Genomic DNA, 19219 nt, shown 5'->3' with positions numbered 1-19219 from the left:
CAGGGACGGCGCGACGGGGAAGGGCCCGGGGTGGCGACGGAGACGAGGGCGGCGACGGGGACGGGGACGGGGGCGGCGACGGGGACGGGGGCGGCGATGGCGACGGGGACGGGGGTGGCGACGGCGACGGGGTCGGTGACGGCGTCGATCGATCTGGGCGGGCGGTTCAATGGGGAAACAGAGGAAGAAACAGAGGGAGAATGAAATTTTTCGAAGTGTTGTATATATAGAAGGCACCTTTAGTACCGGTTGGAGCCACCAACCGGTACTAAAGGTCTGTTTTGGCCAGGCCAAGCGGCGGGAAGCGCACCCCCTTTAGTACCGGGTGGTGGCGCCAACCGGTACTAAAGGCCCCCCCTTTAGTACCGGTTTGTGCCACCACCCGGTACTAAAGGGGGTGCGCTGGCGCAGGTGCGGTGCGACAAGTTTAGTCCCACCTCGCTAGCCGAGGGGCGACCGCACTGGTTTATAAACCCCCGTGCGGTCGCTCTCTCGAGCTCCTCTCCAAAGCAGGCCTACCGGGCCTACGTGTTCTTTGCTGCCCTGTTGGCCCACTTGGCCTTTGCGGGCCTGCATCCTGGCCCAACAATAGGTTGGGTTTCTAGTCGTATGCAGGCCGCTACGGCCTAGTAGGCGGGCTTTTTTTTGTTTTTTTTTTGTGTATTTAGAGTTTCTTTGTGAATATTTTTGCTTTAGGTACAAAAAATTACAAACTTTCTGTTAGTGCCCGTAGTTTTCAAATTTGAATAGTTTAAATTTTGAATTATTTGAAATTAGAGTGAATCACTAGTTTGTGAATAATTTAACTTTAAAAATCAGTAAAGGCATGAAAGAATTTGTTTGCACATAAAATTTCTTCGCGTTTCAAATGCCAAAACACATAACTACCCTAACTATTACAGAGATTCCCCTCTGGGTGTGAAACACAGAAGAAAGTGATGATAGTGAAGCCGATCACATCCCAAATCTTTGGGTGTGAAACTTTTTCTTCGCGTGTGTCCCTTTGCGCCGTGACCATGGAAAATCTTCATCATTTAACGGGATGCTCGGGTCAATATTCACTGTGAATGGAGAAATTTCATCAAACTTTTCATAATATTCTGACTTGTCTGTCTTGTCACCCACTCCCACGATGTTTCTCTTCCCAGAAAGAACTATGTGCCGCTTTGGCTCATCGTACGATGCATTCGCTTCCTTATCTTTTCTTTTTTTTGGCTTGGTAGACATGTCCTTCACATAGAAAACCTGTGCCACATCATTGGCTAGGACGAATGGTTCGTCTGCATACGCAAGATTGTTGAGATCCACTGTTGTCATTCCGTACTGCGGGTCTTCCATTACCCCGCCTCGTGTCATATTGACCCATTTGCACCGAAACAAAGGGACCTTTAAACCACGTCGATAGTCAAGTTCCCATGTGTCCTGTATATAACCATAATATGTTTCCTTTCCCGTCTTGGTTTCTGCATCAAAGCGGACACCACTGTTTTGGTTGGTGCTCTTCTTATCTTGGGCGATCGTGTAAAATGTATTACCATTTATCTCGTACCCTTTTAAAGTCATTATATTCGAAGATGGTAACTGGGACAGCAAGTACAGGTCATCTTCAATAGAGGTGTCATGCATGGTACGTGTGTTGGGGAACGTTGCAGAAAATTAAAAATTTTCCTATGGTTTCACCAAGATCCATCTATGAGTTCATCTAAGCAACGAGTCAAGGGAGAGAGTTTGCATCTACATACCACTTGTAGATCACGAGCGGAAGCTTGCCAAGGGGATGGTGATGATGGAGTCGCACTCGAACGTGATTCGGATCACCGATGTCCAAGTGCTGAACGGACAGCACCTCCGCGTTCAACACACGTACGGGATGGGGACGTCTCCTCCTTGATCCAGCAAGGGGGAAGGAGAGGTTGAGGAAGATTGCTCCAACGGCAGCACGACGGCGTGGTGTAGTTGGTGCAGCAGTACTCCGACAGGGCTTCGCCGAGCACGTACGGAGGAGGAGAGGTGTTGGGGAGGGGAGGGGCTGCGCCTTAACTTGTGGTACTGCAGCCCTCCCCTCACCCCTCTATTTATAGGGGAAGGGGCAAGGGGGGCCGGCCCCTCTAGATGAGATCTAGAGGGGGGGCGGCGGCCAGGGTGGGGGGACTTGCCCCCCAAGCAAGGGGGGCGCCCCCTTTAGGGTTTCCCCCCAACCCTAGGCGCATGGGCCCAAGGTGGGAGGCGCGCCCAGCCCACCAGGGGCTGGCTGCTATCCCATGCGGCCCCATGTGGCCCCCCGGGAGGGGTGGCCCCTCCCGGTGGACCCCCGGAACCCTTCCGGTGGCCCTGGTCCAATATCGATAAGCCCCCGAAACTTTCCGGTGTCTGTATAACAACTTCCCTTATATAAAACTTCACCTCCGGACTATTCCGCAACTCCTCGTGACGTCCGGGATCTCATCCGGGACTCCGAACAACATTCGGTAGTCACATACTAGTCTTCCTAACAACCCTAGCGTCACCGAACCTTAAGTGTGTAGACCCTACGGGTTCGGGAGACATGCAGACATGACCGAGACCACTCTCGGGCAATAACCAACAGCGGGGTCTGGATACCCATGTTGGCTCCCACATGCTCCTCGATGATTTCATCGGTTGAACCACGATGTCGAGGATTCGATCAAACCCTGTATACAATTCCCTTTTTCAATCGGTACGTTACTTGCCCGAGACACGATCGTCGGTATCCCAATACCTTGTTCAGTCTCGTTACCGGCAAGTCACTTTACTCGTACCGTAATGCATGATCCCATGGCCAACACCTTGGTCACCTTGAGCTCATTATGATGATGCATTACCGAGTGGGCCCAGAGATACCTCTCCTTCATATGGAGTGACAAATCGCAGTCTCGATCCGCATAAAACAATAGATACTTTCAGAGATACCTGTAGTGCACCTTTATAGTCACCCAGTTACGTTGTGACGTTTGATACACCCAAAGCACTCCTATGGTATCCAGGAGTTACACGCTCTCATGGTCAAAGGAAGAGATACTTGACATTGGCAAAGCTCTAGCAAACGAACTACACGATCTTTGTGCTATGCTTAGGATTGGGTCTTGTCCATCACATCATTCTCCTAATGATGTAATCCCGTTATCAACGACATCCAATGTCCATAGCCAGGAAACCATGACTATCTGTTGATCACAACGAGCTAGTCAAGTAGAGGCTCACTAGGGACATATTGTGGTCTTTGTATTCACACGTGTATTACGATTTCTGGATAATACAGTTATAGCATGAATAAAAGACTATTATCATGAACAAAGAAATATAATAATAACACTTTTATTATTGCCTCTAGGGCATATTTCCAGCAGTCTCCCACTTGCACTAGAGTCACTAATCTAGTTACATTGTGATGAATCAAACACCCATAGAGTTCTGGTGTTGATCATGTTTTGCTCGCGAGAGAGGTTTAGTCAACGGATCTGCGACATTCAGATCCGTATGTACTTTGCAAATTTCTATGTCTCCATCTTGAACATTTTCACGGATGGAGTTGAAACGACGCTTGATGTGCCTGGTCTTCTTGTGAAACCTGGGCTCCTTGGCAAGTGCAATGGCTCCAGTGTTGTCACAGAAGAGTTTGATTGGCCCCGACGCATTGGGTATGACTCCTAGGTCGGTGATGAACTCCTTCAACCAAATCGCTTCATGCGCTGCCTCCGAGGCTGCCATGTATTCCGCTTCACACGTAGATCCCGCCACCACGCTCTGCTTGCAGCTGCACCAGCTTATTGCTCCATCATTCAACATATACACGTATCCGGTTTGCGACTTAGAGTCATCCGGATCTGAGTCGAAGCTAGCGTCGACGTAACCCTTTACGACGAGCTCTTCGTCTCCTCCATAAACGAGAAACATGTCCTTTGTCCTTTTCAGGTACTTCAGGATATTCTTGACCGCTGTCCAGTGTTCCTTGCCGGTATTACTTTGGTATCTTGCTACCAAACTTACGGCAAGATTTACATCAGGTCTGGTACACAGCATGGCATACATAATACATCCTATGGCTGAAGCATAGGGGATGACACTCATCTCTTCTTTATCTTTTGCCGTGGTCGGTGACTGAGTCGAGCTCAATCTCACACCTTGTAACATAGGCAAGAACCCTTTCTTGGACTCATCCATTTTGAACTTTTTCAAAATCTTATCAAGGTATGTGCTTTGTGAAAGACCTATGAGGCGTCTCAATCTATCTCTATAGATCTTGATGCCTAATATATAAGCAGCTTCTCCAAGGTCCTCCATTGAAAAAACATTTGTTCAAGTAGGCCTTAATGCTGTCCAGAAATTCTATATTATTTCCCATCAAGAGTATGTCATCTACATATAATATGAGAAATGCTACAGAGCTCCCACTCACTTTCTTGTAAACGCAGGCTTCTCCATAAGTCTGCATAAACCCAAACGCTTTGATCATCTCATCAATGCGAATATTCCAACTCCGAGATGCTTGCACCAGCCCATAAATGGATCGCTGGAGCTTGCATACTTTGTTAGCGTTCTTAGGATCGACAAAACCTTCCGGCTGCATCATATACAGCTCTTCCTTAAGATACCCGTTAAGGAATGCCGTTTTGACGTCCATCTGTCATATCTCATAATCATAGTATGCGGCAATTGCTAACATGATTCGGACGGACTTAAGCTTCGCTATGGGAGAGAAAGTCTCATCATAGTCAATCCCTTGAACTTGTCGATAACCCTTAGCGACAAGTCGAGCTTTATAGATGGTAACATTGCCATGCGCGTTCGTCTTCTTCTTAAAGATCCATTTGTTTTCTATCGCTCGCCGATCATCGGGCAAGTCTGTCAAAGTCCATACTTTGTTTTCATGGCTTCAAGCCATTTGTTGGAATCTGGGCCCGCCATCGCTTCTTCATAGTTTGAAGGTTCACCGTTGTCTAACAACATGATTTCTAGGACAGGGTTGCCGTACCACTCTGGTGCGGAACCTGTCCTTGTGGACCTACGAAGTTCAGCAGCAACTTGATCCGAAGTACCTTGATCATCATCATTGTTTTCCTCTTCGGTTGGTGTGGGCATCACAGGAACATTTTCCTGAGCTACACCACTTTCCCGTTCGAGAGGTAGTACTTCATCGAGTTCTACTTTCCTCCCACTTACCTCTTTCGAGAGAAACTCTTTTTCCAGAAAGCATCTGTTCTTGGCAACAAAGATCTTGCCCTCGGATCTTAAGTAGAAGGTATACCCTACAGTTTCCTTAGGGTATCCTATGAATACGCATTTTTCCGACTTGGGTTCGAGCTTTTCAGGTTGAAGTTTCTTGACATAAGCATCGCATCCCCAAACTGTTAGAAACGACAGCTTAGGTTTCTTCCCAAACCATAATTCATACGGTGTCGTCTCAACGGATTTAGACGGTGCCCTATTTAAAGTGAATGTAGCTATCTCTAGAGCGTATCCCCAAAATGATAGCGGTAAATCGGTAACAGACATCATAGACCGCACCATATCCAATAGAGTGCGATTATGACGTTCGGACACACCGTTTCGCTGAGGTGTTCCAGGCGGCGTGAGTTGTGAAACGATTCCACATTTCCTTAAGTGTGTGCCAAATTCGTGACTTAAATATTCTCCTCCACGATCTGATCGTAGGAATTTTATCTTTCGGTCACGTTGATTCTCCACCTCATTCTGAAATTCCTTGAACTTTTCAAAGGTCTCAGACTTGTGTTTCATTAAGTAGACATACCCATATCTACTTAAGTCATCAGTGAGAGTGAGAACATAATGATATCCTCCGCGAGCCTCAACGCTCATTGGACCGCACACATCGGTATGTATGATTTCCAACAAGTTGGTTGCTCGCTCCATTGTTCTGGAGAACGGAGTCTTGGTCATTTTGCCCATGAGGCATGGTTCGCATGTGTCAAACGATTCATAATCAAGAGACTCCAAAAGTCCATCAGCATGGAGCTTCTTCATGCGCTTGACACCAATGTGACCAAGGCGGCAGTGCCACAAGTATGTGGGACTATCGTTATCAACTTTACATCTTTTGGCATCTACACTATGAACATGTGTAATATTACGCTCGAGATTCATTAAGAATAAACCATTGACCATCGGAGCATGACCATAAAACATATCTCTCATATAAATCGAACAACCATTATTCTCAGACTTAAATGAGTAGCCATCTCGTATTAAACGAGATCCAGATACAATGTTCATGCTCAAACTTGGCACTAAATAATAATTATTAAGGTTCAAAACTAATCCCGTAGGTAAATGTAGAGGCAGCGTGCCGACGGCGATCACATCGACTCTGGAACCATTCCCGATGCGCATCGTCACCTCGTCCTTCGCCAGTCTCCGTTTATTCCGCAGCTCCTGCTGTGCGTTACAAATATGAGCAACAGCACCGGTATCAAATACACAGGAGTTAATACGAGTACTGGTAAGGTACACATCAATTACATGTATATCAAATATACCTTTGGTGTTGCCGGCCTTCTTATCCGCTAAGTATTTGGGGCAGTTCCGCTTCCAGTGACCCTTCCCCTTGCAATAAAAGCACTCAGTCTCAGGCTTGGGTCCATTCTTTGACTTCTTCCCGGCAACTGGCTTACCGGGCGCGGCAACCTCTTTGCCGTCCTTCTTGAAGTTCTTTTTACCCTTGCCCTTCTTGAACTTAGTGGTCTTATTGACCATCAACACTTGATGTTCTTTCTTGATTTCAACCTCTGATGACTTCAGCATAGAAAATACTTCAGGAATGGTCTTTACCATCCCCTGCATATTGTAGTTCATCACAAAGCTCTTGTAGCTTGGTGGGAGCGACTGAAGGATTCTGTCAATGACTGCCTCATCAGGGAGGTTAATATTCAGCTGGGTCATACGGTTGTGCAACCCAGACATCTTGAGTATGTGCTCACTGACAGAACTATTTTCCTCCATCTTACAACTATAGAACTTGTCGGAGATGTCATATCTCTCGACCCGGGCGTGAGCTTGGAAAACTAGTTTCAGCTCTTCGAACACCTCATATGCTCCATGATGCTCAAAATGCTTTTGGAGCCCCGGTTCTAAGCTGTAAAGCATGCCGCACTGAACGAGGGAGTAATCATCAGCACGAGTTTGCCAAGCATTCATAATGTCTTGGTTCTCTGGGACGGGAGCGTCACCTAGCGGTCCTTCTAGGACATATTGTTTCCTGGAAGCTATGAGGATGATCCTCAGGTTCCGGACCCAGTCCGTATACTTGCTGCCATCATCTTTCAGCTTGGTTTTCTCTAGGAACACGTTGAAGTTCATGTTGACATGACCGTTGGCCATTTGATCTACAAGACATATTTGCAAAGGTTTTAGACTAAGTTCATGATAATTAAGTTCTAATCAAATTATGAACTCCCACTCAGATTAGACATCCCTCTGGTCATCTAAGTGTTACACGATCCGAGTCGACTAGCCCGTGTCCGATCATCACGTGAGACGGACTAGTCATCGTCGGTGAACATCTTCATGTTGATCGTATCTTCCATACGACTCGTGTTCGACCTTTCGGTCTCCGTGTTCCGAGGCCATGTCTGCACATGCTAGGCTCGTCAAGTTAACCCTAAGTGTTTTCGCTGTGTAAAACTGTCTTACACCCGTTGTATGTGAATGTAAGAATCCATCACACCCGATCATCACGTGGTGCTTAGAAGCGACGAACTGTAGCAACGGTGCACAGTTAGGGGAGAACACTTCTTGAAATTTTGTAAGGGATCATCTTATTTACTACCGTCGTCCTAAGTAAACAAGATGCATAAACATAATAAACATCACATGCAATTATATAGTTGTGACATGATATGGCCAATATCATATAGCTCCATTGATCTCCATCTTTGGGGCTCCATGATCATCTTGTCACCGGCTTGACACCATGATCTCCATCATCATGATCTCCATCATCGTGTCTTCATGAAGTTGTCACGCCAACGACTACTTCTACTTCTATGGCTAACGCGTTTAGCAATAAAGTAAAGTAAGTTACATGGCGTTCTTCAATGACACGCAGGTCATACAAAAAATAAAGACAACTCCTATGGCTCCTGCCGGTTGTCATACTCATCGACATGCAAGTCGTGAATCCTATTACAAGAACATGATCTCATACATCACAATTCATCATTCATCACAACTTCTGGCCATATCACATCACATGATCAATCGCTGCAAAAACAAGTTAGACGTTCTCTAATTGTTGTTGCATCTTTTACGTGGCTGCAATTGGGTTCTAGCAAGAACGTTTTCTTACCTACGAATAACCAGAACGTGATTTTGTCAACTTCTATTTACCCTTCATAAGGGCCCTTTTCATCGAATCCGCTCCAACTAAAGTGGGAGAGACAGACACCCGCCAGCCACCTTATGCAACTAGTGCATGTTAATCGGTGGAACCGGTCTCACGTAAGCGTACGTGTAAGGTTGGTCCGGGCCGCTTCATCCCACAATACCGCCGAAGCAAGAAAAAGACTACTAGGGGCAAGCAAGTTGACAAGATCCACTCCCACAACAAAATTGTGTTCTACTCGTGCAAAGAGAACTACGCATAGACCTAGCTGATGATGCCACTGTTGGGGAACGTTGCAGAAAATTAAAATTTTTCCTACGGTTTCACCAAGATCCATCTATGAGTTCATCTAAGCAACGAGTCAAGGGAGAGAGTTTGCATCTACATACCACTTGTAGATCACGAGCGGAAGCTTGCCAAGGGGATGGTGATGATGGAGTCGTACTCGAACGTGATTCGGATCACCGATGTCCAAGTGCTGAACGGACAGCACCTCCGCGTTCAACACACGTACGGGACGGGGACGTCTCCTCCTTCTTGATCCAGCAAGGGGGAAGGAGAGGTTGAGGAAGATTGCTCCAACGGCAGCACGACGGCGTGGTGTAGTTGGTGCAGCAGTACTCCGACAGGGCTTCGTCGAGCACGTACGGAGGAGGAGAGGTGTTGGGGAGGGGAGGGGCTGCGCCTTAACTTGTGGTACTTCAGCCCTCCCCTCACCCCTCTATTTATAGGGGAAGGGGCAAGGGGGGTCGGCCCCTCTAGATGAGATCTAGAGGGGGGGGGCGGCCAGGGTGGGGGGACTTGCCCCCCAAGCAAGGGGGGCGCCCCCTTTAGGGTTTCCCCCCCAACCCTAGGCGCATGGGCCCAAGGTGGGGGGCGCGCCCAGCCCACCAGGGGCTGGCTGCTATCCCATGCGGCCCCATGTGGCCCCCCGGGAGGGGTGGCCCCTCCCGGTGGACCCCCGGAACCCTTCCGGTGGCCCCGGTACAATACCGATAAGCCCCCGAAACTTTCCGGTGTCTGTATAACAACTTCCCTTATATAAAACTTCACCTCCGGACTATTCCGGAACTCCTCGTGATGTCCGGGATCTCATCCGGGACTCCGAACAACATTCGGTAGTCACATACTAGTCTTCCTAACAACCCTAGCGTCCCCGAACCTTAAGTGTGTAGACCCTACGGGTTCGGGAGACATGCAGACATGACCGAGACCACTCTCGGGCAATAACCAACAGCGGGGTCTGGATACCCATGTTGGCTCCCACATGCTCCTCGATGATTTCATCGGTTGAACCACGATGTCGAGGATTCGATCAAACCCTGTATACAATTCCCTTTGTCAATCGGTACGTTACTTGCCCGAGACTCGATCGTCGGTATCCCAATACCTTGTTCAGTCTCATTACCGGCAAGTCACTTTACTCGTACCGTAATGCATGATCCCGTGGCCAACACCTTGGTCACCTTGAGCTCATTATGATGATGCATTACCGAGTGGGCCGAGAGATACCTCTCCGTCATACGGAGTGACAAATCCCAGTCTCGATCCGCATAAAACAATAGATACTTTCAAGATACCTGTAGTGCATCTTTATAGTCACCCAGTTACGTTGTGACGTTTGATACACCCAAAGCACTCCTACAGTATCCAGGAGTTACACGCTCTCATGGTCAAAGCAAGAGATACTTGACATTGGCAAAGCTCTAGCAAACGAACTACACGATCTTTGTGCTATGTTTAGCATTGGGTCTTGTCCATCACATCATTCTCCTAATGATGTGATCCCGTTATCAACGACATCCAATGTCCATAGCCAGGAAACCATGACTATCTGTTGATCACAACGAGCTAGTCAACTAGAGGCTCACTAGGGACATATTGTGGTCTTTGTATTCACACGTGCATTACGATTTCCGGATAATACAGTTATAGCATGAATAAAAGACTATTATCATGAACAAAGAAATATAATAATAACACTTTTATTATTGCCTCTAGGGCATATTTCCAACAACGTGTCTGCAACCAGCTGGCGAAACTCCTGGTTTGTTCACGTGTAATCCAGTCATCAGACCACTCCGGGTGTTTGGAGCATAGCAAATTCTTGTGTTCATCCATATACGGAGCCACCAAGGCGGAATTCTGTAGAACTGTGTAGTGTGCTTCAGTGAGAAAATGTCCGTCCATACATATTATTTGTTCCCCTCCTAGCGTGCCTTTTCCATCCAGTCTGCCCTTATGCCGCGATTCAGGAACACCAATCGGCTTAAGGTCAGGAATAAAGTCGATACAAAACTCAATGACCTCCTCATTTTGATGGCCCTTGGAGATGGTTCCTTCTGGCCTAGCACGGTTATGAACATATTTCTTTAAGACTCCCATGAACCTCTCAAAGGGGAACATATTGTGTAGAAATACAGGACCCAAAACGTTAATCTCTTCGCATAGGTGAACTAGGACGTGCATCATGATGTTGAAGAAGGATGGTGGGAACACCAACTCGAAACTGACAAGACATTGCACCAAATCATTCTGTAACCTTGGTATGATTTCTGGAGCGATTACCTTCTGAGAGATTGCATTGAGAAATGCACATAGCTTCACAATGGCTAATCGAACATTTTCCGGTAGAAGCCCCCTCAATGCAACCGGAAGTAGTTGCGTCATAATCACGTGGCAGTCATGAGACTTTAGGTTCTGAAACTTTTTCTCTGCCATGTTTATTATTCCCTTTATATTCGACGAGAAGCCAGACGGTAGCTTAATACTGAGCAGGCATTCAAAGAAGATTTCCTTCTCTTCTTTGGTAAGAGCGTAGCTTGCATGACCCTGATATATGCCGCCTTCTCCGTGCATACGTTGCTGGTCCTCCCGTGCCTCAGGTGTATCTTTTGTCTTCCCATACACGCCCAAGAAGCCAAGCAGGGTCATGCAAAGATTCTTCGTCACGTGCATCACGTCGATTGCGGAGCGGACCTCTAGGTCTTTCCAATATGGCAGGTCCCAAAATATAGATTTCTTCTTCCACATGGGTCCGCGTCCGTCAGCGTCCTTTGGAACAGGTTGTCCGCCAGGACCCTTTCCAAATATCACCTTCAAATCCTTGACCATATCATGTACATCAGCACCAGTACGGTGGCGAGGCTTCGTTCGGTGATCCGCCTCACCTTTGAAATGCTTGCCTTTCTTTCTTACGGGATGCCTGCTCGGAAGAAATCGACGATGTCCCAGGTACACATTCTTCATACAACTATTCAAATATATACTGTCGGTATCATCCAAACAGTGCGTGCATCCGCGGTATCCCTTGTTTGTCTGTCCTGAAAGCTTACTGAGAGCAGGACAATCATTGATGGTCACGAACAGCAACGCCTTTAGGTCAAATTCTTCCCCCATGTGCTCATCCCACGCACGTACACCTGTTCCATTCCACAGTTGTAACAGTTCTTCAACTAATGGCCTTAGGTACACATCAATGTCGTTGCCGGGTTGCTTAGGGCCTTGGATGAGCACTGGCATCATAATGAACTTCCGCTTCATGCACAACCAAGGAGGAAGGTTATACAAACATAGAGTCACGGGCCAGGTGCTATGGTTGCTGCTCTGCTCCCCAATAGGATTAATGCCATCTGCGCTTAGACCAAACCATCCGCTCCTTGCGTCATCTGCAAACTCCTTCCCGTACTTTCTTTCGATTTTTATCCACTGCGACCCATCAGCTGGTACTCTCAACTTTCCGTCTTTATTACGGTCTTCTCTGTGCCATCGCATCGCCTTGGCATGCTCTTTGTTTTGGAACAAACGTTTCAACCATGGTATTATAGGAGAATACCACATCACCTTGGCAGGAATCTTCTTCCTGGGGCGCTCGCCCTCGACATCACCATGCTCATCGCGGCTGATTTTATAGCGCAATGCACCACATACCGGGCAAGCGTTCAAATCCTCGTACTCACCGCGGTAGAGGATGCAATCATTAGGGCATGCATGTATCTTCTGCACCTCTAACCCTAGAGGGCAGACAGCCTTCTTTGCTTCGTACGTACTCTCAGGAAATTCGTTGTCCTTTGACCATATCCTTTATCATTACCAGCAACTTTCCAAATCCCTTGTCAGATACACCATTCTCTGCCTTCCATTGCAGCAATTCCAGTGTGGTGCCCAGCTTTTTCTTGTCACCTACGCAATTCGGGTACAACATTTTTTTGTGATCCTCTAACATGGGCTGCAATTTCTTCTTCTCCAAATCACTTGCGCAGTTTTTCTTTGCATCGGCAATGGCCCGACCTAGATCATCAACGGGCTCATCTGATGCCTCTTCTTCAGCTTCTTCCCGCATTGCCGGCCCAGCTTCTTCCCGCATTACCGGCTCAGCTTCTTCCCCCATTGTTGTATCATCGTATTCAGGGAACCCATGGCCAGGATAGTTGTCGTCGTCCTCTTCTTCTTCATTGTCTTCCATCATAACCCCTCTTTCTCCGTGCTTGGTCCAAACATTATAGTGGGGCATGAAACCGGACTCAAACAGGTGGACGTGAATGGTTCTTGACGTAGAGTAATTGCGACCATTCTTACAGCCAGCACATGGACAAGGCATAAAACCATCCGCCCGCTTATTTGCCTCAGCCGCAAGCAGAAAAGTATGCACGCCCTCAACGAACTGGGGAGAGCATCGGTCATCGTACATCCATTGCCGGCTCATCTTCATTACACGACACCGAATAGACCAAATTAATACAAGTTCATACATAAAGTTCATACAACACTTAAATGCAACAAAAAAATAACTCTCTAGCTAAAGCATTTAAATGCAACAACAAATGCGATCAAGATCGCAACTAAGGTAACAATTGATCCAACATCATAATGATACCAAGCCTCACTATCGATGGCATATTTTCTAATCTTTCTAATCTTCAAGCGCATTTTCTCCATCTTGATCTTGTGATCATCGACGACATCGGCAACATGCAACTCCAATTCCATCTTCTCCCCCTCAATTATTTTCAATTTTTCTTTCAAGTACTCATTTTCTCTTTCAACTAAATTTAACCTCTCGACAATAGGGTCGGTTGGAATTTCCGGTTCACATACCTCCTAGATAAAAATATCTATGTCAACTTGATGGGCATAATTTGTCATAAAGACGAAATTCAACAAATAGTTTTAAAAGAGAATATACCACATCCGAATCATAACAAGGACGAGGGCTGACGGGGACTGATATTAAAACCATGGCACTATGTATAACAAACAACGTACGGGTAAGATAATTATTATACGAGTAACTATATATCCAAATCACACAAACATCAATTTTTTATATAAAATTTCATGAACAAGAGGCTCACCACAAGGTGGTGCCGGCGACGGGACGGTGCGGGCGATCGACGGTGGTTACGACAGAGATTTAGAAGGCACTAAGTAAACCACACCTACATATGCAAACTAAGTGTTATTTTGACCTCAAATTGCATATAAATCAAATACTAGCACACATATATATATTTCCTCCCAAATTACTAAACTCACAAATTAATAACTATATGAACCAATGCAAGAGCTAATCTAGCAATGAGAGATGAAAGGACAAAGTTGCTAACCTTTGTGATCACTTGAATGGATGGGGGCCTTCAAATCTTGACAAATTTTGGGCAAAATGTGTGACGAGCTCGAGGGGAGAAGAGGAAGAACAGAGAGGAGAGGAGAGGAGAAAGGGGGAAGAACAGAGCGAGCTGGACGAAGGGTTTATATGCAGGAGGACCTATAGTACCGGTTCGTGGCACGAACCGGTATTAAAGGTGCTGGAGGGGGCCCAGACTGACAACATCCTGCCACCACCCTCATTAGTACCGGTTCGTGGCACGAACCGGTGCTAAAGGTTAGCCACGAACCGGTGCTAAAGGCTAGCCGTTGGAACCGGCACTAATGTATACATTTGTGCTGGCTCTAATACAAATCGGCACTAATGTGCTTCACGTTTGACCATTTTTCTACTAGTGATGCCACATCCATGGATATGAGGCTGATCATCTTCTGAAAAGATGGTGGGATGCTGCCATTCAATGAATTATGTGAAAGATTCATGGCTTCGAGCATGTTTAAACCAGCTAGCAAAGTTGGTATCACACCAGTAAATGAATTACCACTTAGATCCAGTAGTTCTTGTAGATTTACCAACATCCACAGTTTGTCGGGGATGCTTCCATTGAATTGATTATAGCTCAACTTCAGGAAGCGAAGCTTCAAACAATGCTCAACAGATCCTTGTATTGGCCCACATAGGTTGTTTGATGACAAATCCCAATGCTCCAAATTTCTTAGTGATCCAATTTCTTGTGGTATACTTCCGTAGAGCAAGTTGTTACTGAGGCTCAAATTGAATATCGACGTCATATTGCCAACTTCATGTGGAATATGTCCTTGCAGTTTATTCTGTGAAACATCAAGTATCCTTTAACTGAGATAACTGCCCTATGCTTGTAGTACTGTTATTTGAGGCACGTAGTATTGTAAGCTTGTAGTACTCCCCCCAAAGATGAGATAATGATCCAAATAGTTTATTTGAACTGACATCCATATACACAAGTTCCGGGTAAACTCCCATCTCAGAGATATCTCCTTCGAGCTGATTCCTTTCAAGACGAACTCTGTATAGGCTTTTGCAACCTAGCAAGCTTGTTGGCAAGGGTCCAACCAAGCTGTTGTCATGAGCGGTGAAATTCTGTAACCGGCCACCCACACAAAGGCTAGTTGGCAAGGTGCCCGAGAGATTATTAGAACCGAGTATTAGCTCACCGAGATTTGACAACTTGGCAATTTCTTGAGGAATGGATCCTGAAAGTTGGTTATAGTGAATGTATAAGGAGTTTAGGGTTAGTCTCGTCAAATTTCCTAAGGGTGAGATTCGCTAAGACAGGTGGAATCGAGCCTCTTATCGGGTTGCCTTGCAGAAGGAGAAGACGGAGCTCGGCGAGGAGCTCGATGCTTGGAGGAATGCTCCCGGTAAGGTCGTTGTGCGAGAGATCGAGACCTGTGAGGGTCCTCAGAGCCGAGAAGTCAAAGGACTCGAGTGTCCCTCCTAGCCGCATCGCATGAAGGGAGAGCTTGGCGATGACCACCCGGTGCCTAGGTAGTAGTAGTACCACAACTGATGCCATGCCAACTGCAAGGCCCAGCTGAGATGCTTTCCCAGGACTGTAGGGCGTCCTGGCTTTGGTTGTCGAGGCTGGCTCTCCAGGCAAGGAGCGCTCCTACTTGTTCTTCGAGTGATGGCAGCACCGCCACCGCCGCGTCGGCCAAGACTAGTGCCATCAGTATGCAGGTGAGAGAGGCAAGTATTTGGGAAGATGATGTGCGCTCCATGGCTAGCTGGGTTAGGAAATGGATCGTCCATGGGAGCACCTTAATTAAGTTGTACAGTTGTCCTGGGGAATTGAGGACTGTAGAAATGTCACAGCCATGGAAAATGCGTGGCAGCTTCCTGCTGAAAATCTAGAGCAGAAGATAAGGTTGCTTGTTCTCAAAGGCGTCTCCTTTCAAAAGTCGTTGTTTCTTCAACGTTGAAGAAAACAGAGGCCACCCGGCCCGACAAATAAGTACCATGACGACGTCCCCGTCCAAGATAGCTGGCCCGACTAAAGTAGGATACATGCATGGAGATAAAATCAAAACAGAAAACAAGATTTTTACCTTGATGTATATCAGTATATGTCTCTTTTCTTTTGGCGGGTAATCAGTATATAGAGCTGGCGCCGCCTCCGGGATCCGCCACACCGCCGGGAGGGCCGCACCCGGCGGATCAGGACGCCCGCGCCGCGGCGGCTCCGGGAACAGGAGGAGAGACCCTCCGCCGCCGCCGTCGCACGCACGGGCTTTGCCCGGCGCCGGCCATTGGCAGCGGCCTAGGGGGAGCCCTCCCGAGTCGCCCGGGGGGGAGGCGACGCGAGAGGGACGTGAGGAGTCGCCCAACTGATACTTGTTTACATTTTGTTCTTACTTAATTCTGTTGCCTAATTATATGTATATAGGAGTGTGTATGCATAGTAAGAAGAGGAATAGAAAAGTGAGGTGATATGCTGTGGCTAGTGGGTGTTGGAACTCGGTTACAGGATCGATCACATCAAATCACGATGAACACGCACACGAAAAACACTTTTGCCAAAGGCACGTGTCGTGCCTCTCTTCTCTTTATTATTTTTCTGTTTTCCACTACCTGATACAAACCTGCCGAGGTGCTGCATATAAATATACGCCAGGACCAGACAGACCTAGACGTACTTGCTTTGAGTCCAAACCGGACTCAGCCAGCCAAACTAACCTACGACTTGGACACGTACTAACCTACGCACATGACCAGGGACTCCTACTTCTAGTACGTATAACACTAGGACACGTCCAATAGCTATACTCCTAATTAACTAGCATACTAGTACATGAACTCACATACTACGTGCCATCTTCTAACTTCACTCAAGATTATGGCTAACATTCTCTTCCTAATCTTGACTTGTCTTCTATGCTTCTCTGGTCTTGACTCATTGTCGATTCACCCCGTGTCGACTCCTCCATCTCGAACCACGACAAGTTAAATTGATAGGCTTCATTGATCGCAACAGTGGGGACAGTTACCAGTCCGGTCACACTTGGTGTGCTTGCCTTGGTGATGTGATATCCCAGTAATGCTGAAAATTTAATTAGACTCTTTTGTTGACTTATGTGTGGTCTCTGCCCAAAGCCCAACCAAACCTTGTTTACGTTTTCAGACTTCGCTTTCTTGTTAGTGCTGATAGGCGTATATATGCATGTGCTTGGATTTTTTTTTGATAAAGGGCTTTTCATTGAATTGAACTATCGAGTTGATACAACCGCATCAAAGATAACCCGGCCTCTGCATAACTAGATGCACACAGCCAAAGTACCAAATCCCAAAAAACAAAACAAAAAGGCGGAACGCCAGCAGTAGCAGAAAAAGATAAAAGAGGCCTAAGGTGATGCCGGGCCTATCCGAAGGTCACACCGCCATCCATGGGGGTAGAAAATGTCCCTGGCCGAGCACTCCAACCGGGTAGAAGCCATCATAAATAAGTCTCTGTCCTCTGGCCTCTGCAGGATAGACCACATATGGAGCCATCGCGAGCATATATGAATTACCTGCATAGGAGATGAAACACTTTTATGATTAAAAACAATATCATTCCTGGTTAGCCACAACGCCCAACATAAGGCAGCCGCCCCCGCAAGAATGTGCTTAGAAAATTGTTTATCTATTCCCCTCAGCCAATTCCCGAATATATTCCGTACGCTGCGTGGAGGGTATAGATTCGAAGCAATTTGGACTATTGCCCATAACGATCTAGCGAATTGGCAATCAAAAAATAGGTGTTTAATGGATTCATTATGATTGCAAAAAACACATTTTTTGCTACCTTGCCAGTTTCGTCGAGCTAAATTATCCCTAGTTAAGATAACTCCTTTGTTGAGAAACCAAAGGAAAATCTTCACTCTTAGAGGAATCTCAAGCTTCCACAATTTTCTATTATCAGATGGAACCTCGTTATGAACCAGTGCATCATACATGGATTTAACCGAAAATCTTCCGTTCAGATGCAGGTTCCATTTAAAGATGTCCGATTCAGCCGACAGTTGGACAGCTTCCAAACGAGTCAGCAGATCGTTCCATGCATTCAAACGAGGTCCAGGAATCGTTCTGCGAAAAGAAATATCCGGGTTTACTTGTCCCAATACCTGCTTGATCGTAACAAACTTATGTCTAACTATTCGATATAAGCTTGGGTATTGCACATTTAGAGGAGTAGTCCGTAGCCAGGTGTCTTCCGAGAATCGAATCTGGGAGCCATCCCTGACAGAGAAGGTGCCAAATTGGAAGACAAATTCCTTAGCTTTCATAACCCCACTCCAAAAATGAGAGTCACCTGGTTTCCAGTAAACCTGGGAGATTGCTTTGGACCCAACGTATTTATTACGAATGATCTCCTGCCAAACATCATCCTCAGTGAGTAATCTGTATACCCATTTGCTGAGCAATGAAATGTTTTTGATCTCAAGATCCTGGATTCCGAGTCCCCCTTGACTTTTGGGCCGACATATAATATTCCATCCAGCCAAGCGATATTTCATTTTTTCATTTTCACTCTGCCAAAAAAACCTTGATCTAAAATAATCAAGGCATTGGAGAACACCTTTTGGAAGATGAAAAAAGATAGCATATAAAGAACCATGTTGGTAAGTACCAAGTTGATAAGAACTAGTCGGCCCCCATAGGACAGGAGTTTGGCCTTCCAGCTCGCCAACCGTTTCTCCAGTCTTTCTTCAACATGTTTCCATTCAGCGATTGTCGAACGCTGATAATGAATAGGAATACCTAGATATCTAATCGGAAATTGGCCTAAATGGCATCCAAATATCTCCGCATAATCTTGTGAATTTTCTGCGGCTTCGCCAAAACAGAATAGTTCACTCTTATGAAAGTTTATCTTCAGGCCCGAGAGCTCCTCAAAAGCACATAATAACAATTTGAGGTTTCTGGCCTTTTCAAGATCGTGATCCAAAAACAGAATTGTGTCGTCCGCGTACTGCAAAATTGAGAGGCCTCCTTCTACTAGATGAGGAATAACCCCGGTGATTTGTCCAGCTAGTTTGGCCCTCTCGATTAGAGTAACTAGCATATCAGCCACGATGTTGAAAAGGATAGGAGATGCGGGGTCGCCTTGACGAAGCCCCTTCCTAGGCTAGAAATAATTGCCTACGTCATCGTTGACCTTGATAGCCACACTACCTCCAGACACAAAACTCTCAACCCATCGGCACCAAGTGTCAGAAAACCCTTTCATGCGA

Source organism: Triticum dicoccoides, chromosome 6B, assembly GCF_002162155.2.
Source record: "Triticum dicoccoides isolate Atlit2015 ecotype Zavitan chromosome 6B, WEW_v2.0, whole genome shotgun sequence".
NCBI lineage: Eukaryota > Viridiplantae > Streptophyta > Magnoliopsida > Poales > Poaceae > Triticum > Triticum dicoccoides.
Note: the sequence above shows the minus strand (reverse complement) of the source record.